Below are 14,282 nucleotides of genomic sequence, written 5' to 3' on the forward strand. Positions count from 1 at the left end.
AAAAAAAAGCAAACAAACAAAAACAAACCAATACACTTTCTGTGTGAATGACAAATATCAGTATTAGGAAATACAATTATACAAAAAATACTACATGGAGTCTGAGGTAGACACATTTTATTTTTCGTAACATACATTGAATGGCACTAATTACACAGTAACTATAAGGTAACTAACATGACACCACAGAACTGTAACTCTGCCACAGCTGTGTGGACTTGGGCCTTTCTGGCTGAGCACATTTTCAATTTTTTGTTTTGTTTTGTTTTTTCAAGACAGGGTTTCCCTGTGTAGCTTTGTGCCTTCCCTGGAACTCACTTGATAGCCTATTCTGGCCTCGAACTCACAGAGATCCACCTGGCTCTGCTTCTCGAGGGCTAGGATTAAAGGCGTGCGCCACCACCACCCGGCAGAAAACCAGAAAACACAGTTCTTAACATTTATTTTTGAAGTGACAATGGAAAGTAATTTACCTAATCAAGTTTAGGCCATGTGTTTTCCCCAAGACTCCTTGAATTATGAAAACAACCTAAGATGAGTATTAAAGAAAGAATCTTAGAAATAGAAAACAAGCCTGGAGAGGAAAGCATCTGCTATGTTCTCAGGTGGGTGGGTTCTACTATGATGTTAGGAATGATAAAACATTCTAGAAGCATAAGTAACAATGCAGATACAGAATCTATAGTCTTCATTTTTCTTTTGTGGTCATAGAGGTAAGGCTAGGGTCTTGAATGGGGGAGATGAGTATTCTAAACTGGTTCCTCAGGCTTTGTTGTTTTGCTACTAGCATAATCTCAATAAAAATGGTAATTTTATCTGTCGATAACAAATATACATGTAGATACAAAGCATTTACGTGGTTATTATGTTACTTAATAATTTTTACTGCTGCATAACTGAATTATTTACACATTAGTCATGAAAAGTTTTAGTGTGAGTAGATAAAAAAAATCACATAAAATGACAAGCAAAATAAGCAGGTATGTTATTTTCCTACAGTGCTTTTAAGTGATGCCATACATAATATATTCTTGCTGCAAAAAATGAAAATGAAAGAATGGTCTAGTTACGGTTTGTCAATTTTAGATGCATTACTGCTGGAATTGATTTGTACTCTCCATAGGTAAAAAGTTAAAAGCATCCTTAAGGAATTGGTAAGAAAACATCTTTTATTCACAAATAAAAACACTACCTTTAAAGTGGTTTATGCACATCAAAGGTATCTTATGAAGTTCGGCCTCAAAGAGAGCAAGAGGCAGGTGTAGCATACCATGTGTGGCATCAAACATTGCTCCCTGCTTTTCAATGGAAAAAGAAGCCATTAAATGAAATGTTTTCTCTGCATAATACTATATAGCAATCAAATGTGAGTTTTTACATTGGAAACATCACACAGGAAGCCACACATTCACATAGTGTTTCCATCCAACTAAGAGAATAATCTACTCCAATTTTTAGAAGACTAGACAAAAATTGTGGGACAAAAAAAACCAACAAAATAAATTCACATACAGAGGAGTGGAAATAAGAACGACAATGGATTATTCCTTTAACTGGGAATGGAAGGGAGAGTGAATTTCTTGTAGGAAAATTACAATCTACCCATCACTGTATGATGAGCTAAAATATTAAATAAAAGATGTGATTAAAATTAAATTATAAGCATCAAAATATAGATCCCACTGGAAGAATGTACTCCACTAATATAAAGCTTCTAACAGGAAATACTTGTGTCTGGAAAGAGATGGATTCTTTTGACTTGTAGGGCAAAGTGCAAACAGTGTAAAACTGACATGAACTTCTAGGACATTCGAGATAGCATCTGGAGTAAGTGTCCATGGTAGACCTTCAAAATGAAAGTCTCTAAAGGGAAGCAAAGAAGACAACAAACAATAAATATAGTATTTGTGTTTGCATTAGAAAAAAGGCAAAATTCTAAACAATAACTTAAACTTCTGTTTTAAGAAACTAGAGAACAGTAACTTTGGCCTAAATAAAACAACACAGAAAAGAAATAATTGATGTACAAAATAAAATTATTCATAAGAAGTGCATGGGGCCTAAGATTATAGCTTAGTGACAGATGGGTTTACTATGTCCAAAACCCTATGTTCAGTCCTATCACCTGCAAAACAAAACTAAAAACAGTCAAACAATAAGTAAGACCAATGTGACTATAATTAATTTTAAAGGGTTCAATATAATTGACAAAGGCTTGTAATAGTAATGATGATGGTATTAAAATGTTACAAAATAAATGACTATCCCAATATTCGAAAATTAAATAAAATAGATTATTTAATGGGCAACAGAAACCATGAAACTTTTATAAAAGTAAGATAATCTGAATAGGTTTATACCTATTAAATAATTTGATTATAATGCATTTTCATTATGTCACACAGATGGACTCATTACACATACCAAGTATTCCTTTAGTAACTGATGATTCAGAAAATTTCTGAGCTAAGAAAAGCAGAAGAACCACTTCCTAATCCCTTTTCTGCAACTATTACTGCTCAACTTCAAAACTAGACTAAGATTATAAAAAGATCTAGATAAGGTATTCTCCATAAACATTCATCAAAAACATCAGCAAAGCACCAGCATCTTAGAACCACCACATAATGGAAAGCATGTAAATCATGAAACTAGTTCATTTCGCACATGCAATGATGTATTTCCATTTTAAAGCAGTTACTGTTTTAATTCAATACTTTCTTTTATCACTTTTTGCTCAACAAATATCCTAACACTCCGGCTAAATCATTAAGAGAATGGTGAAAATTATTAGTTATCTTCGAAGCCATCTTCTAAGCAGTAGGAACTTACTTTGTCTCTTTAAAGAAAGTAATTTGAGGGTTTCACCCCCACCCAAACATGCTACTTTGGTCTAATGAGAAAAAAATGTCTTTCAATTCACAATTATTGAGTATTATATGAAGCACATTTCGGTCCTCCTAAAGATGTCAAGGTCATCTAAACATGTAAATTGAAGTACAGTTGATATGAACCTAAGAATATATGATTGTCATATTATTATGGAAGCTAAGCACACTCCTGGAAAGAAAATAAGGATATATAGTAAAACAAAAACAAAAAATTAAGTAATAAATCAACTAAAATCAATTGGTTAAAATACTATTGGTTCACTCTGTGATCCATACATCTTATTAATATAATAAAATATTTAAGTGTGATGTGGTCTATGCAAGAGTGCTCTGTATTTACTTTAAATGTTAAACTCTTCCAAGGTTAATAAGCATGACAATTTCAATGCCACTTCATCAATCTTCTCTATACAGATATTTTGTGAATATTACATTTAGATGCCCAATGCTATTTTGATAAGTGATTAAAAATGCCCATTTTTAGGCCAGGAGAAATATTCAGTTTTATAAGATTTGATAACATTCCCTATAGTCTTTTCATTTCTAACTTTTAATGCTTGGAAAAAACTTTAATGTCTCTCTGTAGATGAGACTAAAATCAGTGGTTCTCCAGTGGGTCGGTCACTACTGTTTTGGGGTTATGTATCTGATACTTACGTTGTAATTCAAAACAGTAGCAAAATTACAGTTATGAAGTAACAATGAAATAATTTTAAGGTTCAGGTTACCAGAACAGGAGAAATTGTATAAATGGTCACAGCATTAAAAAGGTTGAGAAGTACTCCTGTAAATTGTGGTATATTCAGACACTTTCAAAAGAAATGGAGGCTTCTTGAATGTGTATCATTAAGTTAAATAGAGTCAATCGAGAAATTATATATACCTTGTTATATGACACTTTGATTTTATACTCAATAATTTTATATGAATACTGCATCTAAATCCCTCCTGCTCTCTAACTCCCCCATGTACCTATCCAAATTTAATGATCTCTTCTTGAATTATTATTGTTACACACATGTACATGTGTGTATATATGTACTATTGCATGCATGCATAACCAAGTCCAATTATCTGTGCTATATGTACATATGTCTAGGGATGAATAAATGATTATTTAAGGATTGTTAGAACACTATATGCAGAGCTTTTACGATACATCCCTATCACTGTACATTTAACCAAACTCCTTGAATGCACATGAAGACTCTTGAGAACTCTAATGAGACATGAAAAGTCAGTGTTTACCACATGCCAGGTAGATTTGTTGAGTACAACAAAATTAGTACTCAGGTTGGGTGATGTTCATAATAGTGGAGGAACTATATTAATTTAGACAAGATATGCAGGGAATATAGTATACCTAAACTTATTCAAAAAATAAGTGATTGTAAGTCACTCAAATTACAACTTGACAGCATAGAAGTTATTTCCTAGAATGAAACACAGAGCTTAACATTCTCTGATAATAGTTTTCTGAATACTCTCCATCTCTCTACTCAGACAACACCAAGTCTTTCTCTCTCTCATCAGAAAGACAACAGCAGTCAAACAAGAACAAAAGCAATTTTTAAATGAGAAAAAAACACAAGAAACACACTCACATGCATACAAAACCTTTTAAAACACAAATTTCAAACCCATAATATAGCCGGGCGGTGGTGGCACATACCTTTATTTTTTTTTTTTTTTTTTTTTTTTTTTTTTTTTTTTGGTTTTTCGAGACAGGGTTTCTCTGCATAGCTTTGCGCCTTTCCTGGAGCTCACTTGGTAGCCCAGGCTGGCCTCGAACTCACAGAGATTCGCCTGGCTCTGCCTCCCGAGTGCTGGGATTAAAGGCGTGCGCCACCACCGCCCAGGGCACATACCTTTAATCCCAGCACTCGAGAGGTAGAGCCAGTCAGATCTCTGTAAGTTTGAGGCCAGCCTGGTCTATGGAGAGAGGTTCAAGACAGGCACCAAAACTACACAGAGAAACACTGTCTCAAAAAAAAAAAATCAAAACCATAATATACAATCAAAAGATCCCCACCAAGGGGAAAAATATCCAAACAAAGCAGGATGAGACAAAAAGTCCACAAAAATATGAGTTTGTTTTTTACTGGTCATCAAGTGCTGGATTGGGGTCTACAGTTAAGTGTGGTTAATAAATCCAAAAGACTCCATTGGAGAAAACTAAGTTTCCATTGCAAGTCTGAGTCAATTGCTTCTTGCTTAGTCGTGGGAGGCTGTGTCACTTTTCCCTCCCCGCACTGGGAACTGCCCGGTCTTGAGCCTGTTCAGTCCCTGTGCGGCTTCCACAATCTCCGTGGCTTCAAATCTTCATAATCACCTCTAGAAGAGGTGTTTTCAGAGAATATTTAATTTTTCGGTAATTCAAAAATATTTTGATGGTAATTTTGAAGGTGTAATAGAATATTGAACATTAAATTTTGGTTATTTCAATAAATGATGTTTGGTTTTGAGTTATGCCTTTGTAACCCACATTTGTGTCCTTTGGGCTTTTGTGTTTTGGTGTATTTTTTTTTTTTTACTGTGTGTTTCAGTTTCTTCATTATCATTCAGGCAATTTATTTTTTTAGCACATTTTACTTTTCCATCAAATTTTTTTCCACCCTTTCCCTAGTTTTCAGCAGACTTTAACTTCCATTTAATTTTTTAAAGCACGTAAGAATCACGTCTTCCTGAGTCCCTCTTCATTAACAATATTTTCTTAATAACAGAAATTGTGTTGTGAATTCCAATTAAGGAACATGCATCATAATTTTGTCTTACACATTCTGGCAGAAATGTCGCCTGTGGCACTGTGCAGGCAAGAGACCATGAACATGAAGTTGCTACCCCCCCTTTAGTTGCACTAAAGTTCAAGTTTCAAGAGAACACTCAACAACTCTCTGAAGGATACATGTGTCTCTAATAGATGATAAAAACATTGGGAAGTATGCCACTACTGTAATATTAAAAACTTAACATTTTAAAAAGCCAAGAGTAGATATATGAAATGGAAAAAACTCATTTTCAGGTTCAAATATATTTATTATAAGTCCTATATAGCCTTTTGTTTTCATTTATTTTAGCTATCTAAATGTCAGTGAAAGGTCATTATTTTACTATATTCACTTTAAAATTTTTGACAATTGCATATTCTATGCACTGCACTGTGATGAGATGTCATGGTTTTAATGGAAAATCATTTTTATGGTAACCAGCAGGGATACTATAAACAATACAAAGGAAGACTCATCAAAAAAAAATAAAAAAATAGGTAATCTGCAAGATCACAGTCAAAATAGGCAGAAAGTGAGCATGAAATAGAAAAATATAAAATACTGAAAATAAAAGAAAAAACCAAAAGGAAGGAAAATGAAAATGGTATAAAGTCAAGTTATTCGATAAATATAAATATTTATAAAATAAATATTTTATAAGACCCATTTTTTCTGAAAATTGAGAAATATGCTACCATTTTTTGATGAATAATAACATTTCTTCCTTCTACATGATGGCAAGGTGGCTGAGATACTATGTATTCTTCTGATAGCTAAGGCTATGGAGTATTTTCCAAATATTAATCACCATTTATATTGCTTATTATGATATCTGTATGTTAAACATTCTACATACATGAATACATGGTTTGTGAGCAGATTTGAGATAACGAACAATGAATGGTCAGTCTTCTATTTTAAAGGGTTTGAAGAATGTTTTTGTATATGAAAAACAAATGAGACAGATTGAACTTGCTTTAGAAGTTCAAACATTACCACTTCATCTAAAAATATTGTGGTGTGACTTTTATTACTCTAGTTTTTAGAGAAACTAAAATCATTTCTATTTAGTTCGGAAATATGTATAACCCCACACATTTTTTGCTTTCTTTTTCTGCTCTTTCTGGTTATTTTCAATTTCACAAATTGAATGCATTAAGTCAATTTCTCTTTAGAAACATAAATGCCACAAATCGGGGCTCAGAGAGGCATATAAATCCAAAGTAATACAAGCTCATATCTGCAGTCAGTTTCAACTAATCGCATATACCTGGTGCTACCTTGATGCTGCTATAGCTTCTTCCTAGTACTTGAACCTGCAAAAGAATTAGTGACTGCTTGCTTAAAGCATTTATTCCTTAATTTGTTTTAAGTAGTTTTCAAGGTAGCTAATGGGAGACAATACCTGCTAAGGCAGGGTAGTAGTAGTGTACATTTCTTATGGAGTTACCAAAACTATTGGAATGTTGCCTAGTGATTCTTTGAGCTTTGTCTGATTAACATTCAACAGCCTCATGCACTCTCATTTGCTCACTTCAGTAAATCCCTCTCATTTCACACTTTCGTTCAAATTCCATTTTCCCTGATAACCTCCCATTTTATAAAAATGAAATCAAAGATCTCATAAGATAAATTCAACTTCTGTTACCTAACCACAATCTTGACATTCCAACTTCATCTTCCTTCTTTCTTCCTCCTCTCTACTCTTTGTTATTTATCCCCTACCATTCTGAATGTTTTCCTTCCTTGCAGTTTACAGAAACTTTGTTTCTGCCTTACTCTTACATCAAATTTACCTTCTCATTAATGAAAATGTTATTTTCCACTTATATCTGCACAATTTATTTCTGAAAGTTTATATTAGAAAAAGCAGGTGTACCCTCTAGTTTCCAAATCATCTTTCTGATTTTTTGCACTTGTCTGTCTGTCTGTCTATCTATCTATCTATCTATCTATCTATCTATCTATCTATCTATCTATCTGTCTGTCTATTTATCTCTCTATGTATCACCATCATTATCTATCATCTATCTATAGTGTGTGTGTGTGTGTGTGTGTGTGTGTGTGTGTGTGTGATTTTTATCTATGTATGCAGGCATGCATGACACAGAATGCATACGATCAGAAGACCAGACAAATTATAAGATTCATTTTTTCCCACCTACCACAGATGGAATGGATGGAGCTAAGGCTTCTTAGCCACCCGCCTTCAATGAGTTTCCTCTTTTATTGAGTTACCAGGGTTCAAGATTTTGTAATTCAGACACTTTTGTATTTCTATTATTCACCAGGCTTTACTATGCTTCTTTTCTGTTTGTAATGGACTATTAAACCATTGTCATCATTTTATTGAATTAGTGCTCTTGAATTCTCTATCAGTATCTCATCTATTTTTTACTCTGTGTGTTCCTTACCATATATCTAGTCATTAAAAGAACATCTTTTTCTCCTTAAATTCCTACAAAGAAAATGATCAAGATGCTCCCTATGGACATCAGAGAAACATAGTATTCCACCCTGAGATAAATCAAGAACTTGACTGTATCCATACTTCCAGTTTCTCTGTACATTAAAATTCTACTTCTTGGAGCAGAATTTCAGCGATCCTCAATCTGTGCTGCATCCCCCGCCTGTTGGCAGGGCCTCCTACAGACTGGTGCTGATCTGGCATGGTGAGAGCTCCTGGAACCTGGAGAACTTTTTCAGCTGATGTGACAGAGAGAGACTTGACCCCAAAGGGACACGAGGTGCTTCAAGATACTGGCTAAGATTTTGACATCTGCTTCACCTCTGTGCAGAAGAGAGCCATCCAGGCCCATTGGAAAGTCCTGGATGCTATTGACTAGATGTGGCTACCTTTGGTCAGCATTTGGAGTCTCAGTGAGTGACACTATGAGGGTTTGACAGGTCTCAACAAAGCAGAAACTGTTGCTAAGCATGATGAGGGGCAGGTAAAGACTCAGAGGCCAACTTATGATGTATCACAGGCCACAATGGAGCAGATATGCAGACCTTACTGAGGACCAGCTACTCTCCTCTAAGAGCCTGCAGGACATTATTGTCAGAGCACTGCTATTCTGTAATGAAGAAATTTTCAGCCAGATCAAGGAGGGGAAGAGGGTCCTGGTTGCTACCCATGGCAATAGCCTTCAAGAAGTCGTCAAACATCTGGAGGGGCTCTTAGAAGATGCCATCATCGTGGAGTTGAACCCATTAATTGACATTCCCGTTGTTTGTGAATTGGACAAGAACCTGAAGCCCATCAAACTGGAACAGTTCCTGGGAGATGAAGAGACCCCGCATAAACCATGGAAGCTGTGGCCGCTCAGGGCAAGTTGAAGAAGTGAAGGCAAGAAGGCCGACTTCTGAACCCCCCGCCCCTAAGAACATCCTAGCTGCCTGTTTATTCCTCATGCACACTTCCCCAACATCTGTCACACTGGCTACATCTTTAGGATCCTAAGTTTAGGTTGTAGCTGGAGATGGGTACCTGCAGCTCCCATTTTCATTTTAGTGTTTTATCTCTTGCACCCACTCACTTCATAGAATCTGATCAGAAAAACACTGCTGGGGTGCGGGTTCTTGGCCCACATACAGAGATGGCCACTCTTACCTGGAGAGTTGAGAGGTAATAACCAGGTTTTCTCAGCACTCCGTTTACTAAGGGACTGCTTAGGAAGAGGTCAGAGAGAAGCCATGCAGTGATGTGACCAATGAGGAGAAGAAACAGGCCAATTTTGTCCCTGGATCCTGTCCTCCACTTTTCTGAAATAGTATAAATGGGGACTGTAGTAAGGTAAAAGTAACTTGCATGGTAATTTAAAAGAGGTTACTTCTTCTCTGACCCTAAAGGAGTTGCTGGCCCCAGAAGGTTGGGATCAATCCTGTCAAATATATATATTTGTATGTAGAATACACACACACACACACACACGCGCGCGCGCGTGCGTGCGCGCGCGCATGCACTGTAAACAAATTTCTAAATGGTCTTCTTAAAAAACACGGAACCAAATATAGGGGTGAAAGCCTTAGAGAGATCAGGGAAATAGGAAAAGCCACTAGCCAACTTTACCTCATCAATTCTGCAGCTTCCAAATGTGAGTTACTTCCTGTTTTGCCATACCTTTATTGCCTTGCTGTTCTACCATCTGATTTGCTCTCTGTCTAGCTACATCACTTCCTCTTTATGGCTAGCTCTGTCACTTCATGTCTGTATAGGCCTCCAGAACTCTATGATTGGTACTGGGATTAAAGGAATGTGTCGCCACACTTGGCTCTGTTCCGTAGTGTGGCCTTGAACACACAGAGATCCTACCTGCTAAGTGACAGGATTAAGGGCATGTGCTACCACTGCCTGACTTCTTTGTTTACTTAAAACGGCTCGCTATTTCCTCTGATCTCCAGGCAAACTTTATTTATTAAAACACAAACAAAATATCACCATATTCCAGCACAAATAAAATAACACACAAACACTACCTTATGAAGATTTGTCTTTTATCATCGTGTATTTTTGGTACCTTTTTCAATTATCAAACTTCTATAATTGCATTCCTTCAGATTTAAGATATATATATGTATATTGATCTGCATGTCTGGTTTTATTTTTTAGTAATTTCAGGCTATTTTTGTTCCTATAGTTTTGTAGTATATATTGAAATCTGATATGGAATCTTTATTGTGGAGATCTTCATGCTCAGGACTGCTTTGATTATCTGGGTATGTTTGTTTACTTGTTTATTTGTGACTCCATATGAATTTTGGATTTTTTGTCTGCTTATGTGAAGAATAGCATAAGAATTTCAATAGGGATTTCAGCATAAATGTAAATTACTTTGAGTAGGATGATCACTTTTCAATATTCACTCTACAAGTCCATGAACATGGAAGATCTTTTCATATCCCAGTGTCTTCTTCTTTTTTTTTTTTTTTTGTTCAGAGCTTTAAGTTTTTCATTATGGAAGTATTTTACCTCCTTGGCTCAGTTAACTCTTAAGTATTTTATTTATAATTTGGAGGATTGAGAATAGAGGTGTTCTTATACTTTCTTTAGCAACATGCATATTATTAGTATTATGGAGTCTACTAATTTTGTGATCAGATTTTGTGTCCTGCTTTTCTATTTTACTTTTATTTCTAGAAGTTTTCTGATGGATTTTCTGCAATTTTTAATGTGAGATTTTATATTATCTGCTAATATAGATAAATTGACTTCTTTCTATATACCTTTAATATCTTTCTCTTGTCTTATCGTTCTGTACAGTACAATAACCACTGGTATTAAAATGGAATTTGTATAGTGGACACTAGTGTGTGGTTCCTGGTTTTTGTGGGAGTGCTTCCAGTTTAATTCTACTTCAGATACTGTTGGCTGTGTGTTTGTCATATCTAGCTTTAATTTTGTTGATTTATGTTCCCTCCGGTTTTCCTTTCTCTAGAACTTTTATCATGAAAGCTTGTTGTCAAAGGTCTCTTCTGCATCTATTGAGATCATATGATTTCTTTTCTTTAAATACATTCACATGATTTATTATACTTATTCACTTACAAATGTTGAAGTATTCTATAGATCCAGAGTAAAGCCAGCTTGATGATGGTGTATGATATTTCGATATATGCATATATTTAATTTGCAAGTATCTTTTTGAGGACTATTTTTTATTATGATGATTAGGAATGTTGACCTATAGTTTTCCTTTCTTGTTGCATTTTTACCTGGTTATGGCTTTAGAGTAATACTAAATTCATAAAAGGAGTTTGGTTGTATTTTCTCTTTTTCCATTTTTATAAAGCAATTTAAGAAATGCTAGTTCTAGATCTTCTTCAACGGTCTGGTAGAATTCTGTGACTCTTTCTGGATCTAGGAATTTTTAGTCAGAAAGCTTTTTATTACTTATTCATTCTCCTTAAATGTTATGGGTCTGATTAAATTTTTACATGGTTTAACTTCATTGGTTTAGGTGAATCTAGAATTTGTCCATTTCTTTTAAAGTTTCTATTTGTATGGATTTCTTTTAAAGTTTACTTTTATATCAAGTTCTGGATTTATTTGGTGTCTGTAGTAATATCTCAATGTTCCTCTCTTATTCTGTCAGAGATTAGGGTCATCTATTTTAGTTAGTTGTATCAAGGGTCTATCAATCTTGTCCATCATTTCAAGGAACCCTTTTAGATTCTTCACCTCTTTAAATTGCTTTTTTTGATTCTATGCCATCAATTTCTGCTCTGATCTTTATTACTTCTACTTTCCAATGGCAATTGTGTTTAGTCTGTTCTTTATTCCAATTTTTTAAGTTTCATTATTAAGTCATTAATTTGTGCTTTTTGACATTTTAATGTAAGGACTTAGAGTTATAAAATTCCCTTATAATTAAATGAATTTAAGTTGTCCTAAAGCTTCTGTTGTGGTATGTTTTCATTTTCATTTAGATTCAGGAGATTTTAATTTCTTTTTAACTTCTTCTTTGACCCACTCATCATACCTTAATCTAATTCTCAGAAATTCACAGAATTATTAGAGATTATTTTGTTACTGATTTTAAGACTTATTATACTGTGGCAAGATAGAAAGCATGGAGCCACTTTGTTTCACTTATTTATTTTTTATTTCTTAAATTTGTTTTGTACATGAGTATTTGTTCTATTTTAAGTAAATTTCCAAGCATTGCTTGTGTGTGTGTGTGTGTGTGTGTGTGTGTGTGTGTGTGTGTGTGTGTGTGTGTGTGTGTGTTAGGTCCATTTGATATATGATGCTATTTAATTGTGATATTTCTGTGCTCCTTTTCTTGTCCAAATGTCCTGTGTATTTGTGATAGTGTGATATTATAATCACTTACTTTACTGAATTGGGATTAATCTCTGTCTTGATTTCAAGCAGGATGCTTTTCTTGGTTAATTTCTCACTTGATCACTAGTGACTAAGAAGGCATGCCAATAATCAGATAGCTAGGTCTGCTTGGGCCTATATGCAAACCCTACCACCTGATCTATGCTATGGGTGCTAATGATGGTTTGGACAAGCCAGTCTTTGCTGTTCATCAGGCTAGGTTGGAACATATTCTGTGTGCCAGGAAGGCTAGGCCAGGGGATTTGATACCACAGGAGTAGGTGAGTCTTTCCTGGAAATGAAATTAGGATATGAGGCTAGGGCTAGTCTTGGTGACTGAAGATGAGGCCAGTGAGCTGGGGATCACACCAGACTGAGCATGCACATAGGTTGAGATCATTTACAAATGAAAGAACAATTTGTAATTAGCAATTTGTAGAGGAATGATGCACAAACCCTCTTTTTATGTTGTTAATTGGACACTAACAAAAATAAATTTCATGGAATTATATAGAGATTGCTGTATTTGGGGGTATATACACTAAAATGGATGCTGCAAGTAATCATGTTGTTTCCCTGATTTGCACTTAGCAGATGAAATTAGGAAACAATCTTGTGATTTCTTGGGAACAATCTTTTCAGTTTTCCGAGATTTTGATGACTGTTTCTGAAGCAATGTTCATTGACTGTCTAAAAAAATTATCACAGCTGATGATCAGCTCCTTTTGCTTACTGTGTGAAAGGAAAGCACCCTTCAGTCTTCCTTGACTAGGTGACTAGGTGCTAGGACACATTATTTTATCACAGTAATGGCAAGTGGCCCATCGCTTTGTCCACTAAGACTCCAATTGGATGTGACTGTGAAACAACAGTCCTGTCAGGAGTTAGGCTTTGACGTGGTAAATCAGTGAAGTTTTGAAATTGATTTTAATCTGCTATTGTTACTCTCCATTTTCTAGGAAATTCTGCCAAGAACTTCATGTCTCTTCATTTAGACCAAATGAAAAGAACTTTGATATTAAGCAAATAAAATTGAATTTGCAAGCCTACATATGTAACTGTTACCCACGATTTATAAGTAATATAGTTTCTTAAGACTCTTACATGTTATTAAAAAAGGAAAATAAATTGAATTCATAAACCATTATACAAATTAGGCTAGTTTAACAAATATTTATAAATTCCTAGTATGTGCTAAACTTAGGTTTTGGATAAATAAAAGTCCTCTTAGATATGCTATTACATGTTTGAAATAGAAAAATATTTATTTGTAATCATATTTTTATCTTGAAATTCCTTTTTTCATATTTGTTTATAATTTCTACTCTTACTAGCTTATCAAAATAATATAAACACATTTAGTCACTTAAGGAAGCTTGTAATACTTGGGGAAATAGTACTTAAAATTAATGTGGACATAGAATATATACCTGAGGAAAGCTACTTAATGAATGAAGTGGTTTTGAGGAAAACCCTGGCATTTCCTGACCACATTGGAAAGAGAAGGATAATTGTATTCCAAAAGAAGTGCTCTTTGTGGTTATCAGTGTGACATGAAGAGTGGTGAAAAGGATGGCAAGCGACAGCCAACAATGTGTAGACAGCTGACAATGTGTGGACAAACCTTATGGGAAAGAGAGGTGATGGAAATTTAGATGGAGAAAGTAGAGGAAAGGCAAACTAAAACACAGCATAAATTATACTAGACAAGGCTTAAGGGAGACCTGAAGGACTGCCTTACTTGAGAGATTATGAAAGGCTGAATGGAAGCCTTCAATAAGCCATTTGCGACCTCCA

General features: G+C 34.8%; 1 pseudogene; it reads left to right on the top strand.

Moving 5' to 3' along the window:
* Positions 1–918: 918 nt before the first annotated feature.
* On the top strand, positions 919–9,006 carry LOC102905360 (phosphoglycerate mutase 1-like; annotated as a pseudogene).
* Positions 9,007–14,282: the final 5,276 nt, after the last annotated feature.

The sequence above is a fragment of the Peromyscus maniculatus genome, chromosome 21 (assembly GCF_049852395.1).
Source record: "Peromyscus maniculatus bairdii isolate BWxNUB_F1_BW_parent chromosome 21, HU_Pman_BW_mat_3.1, whole genome shotgun sequence".
NCBI lineage: Eukaryota > Metazoa > Chordata > Mammalia > Rodentia > Cricetidae > Peromyscus > Peromyscus maniculatus.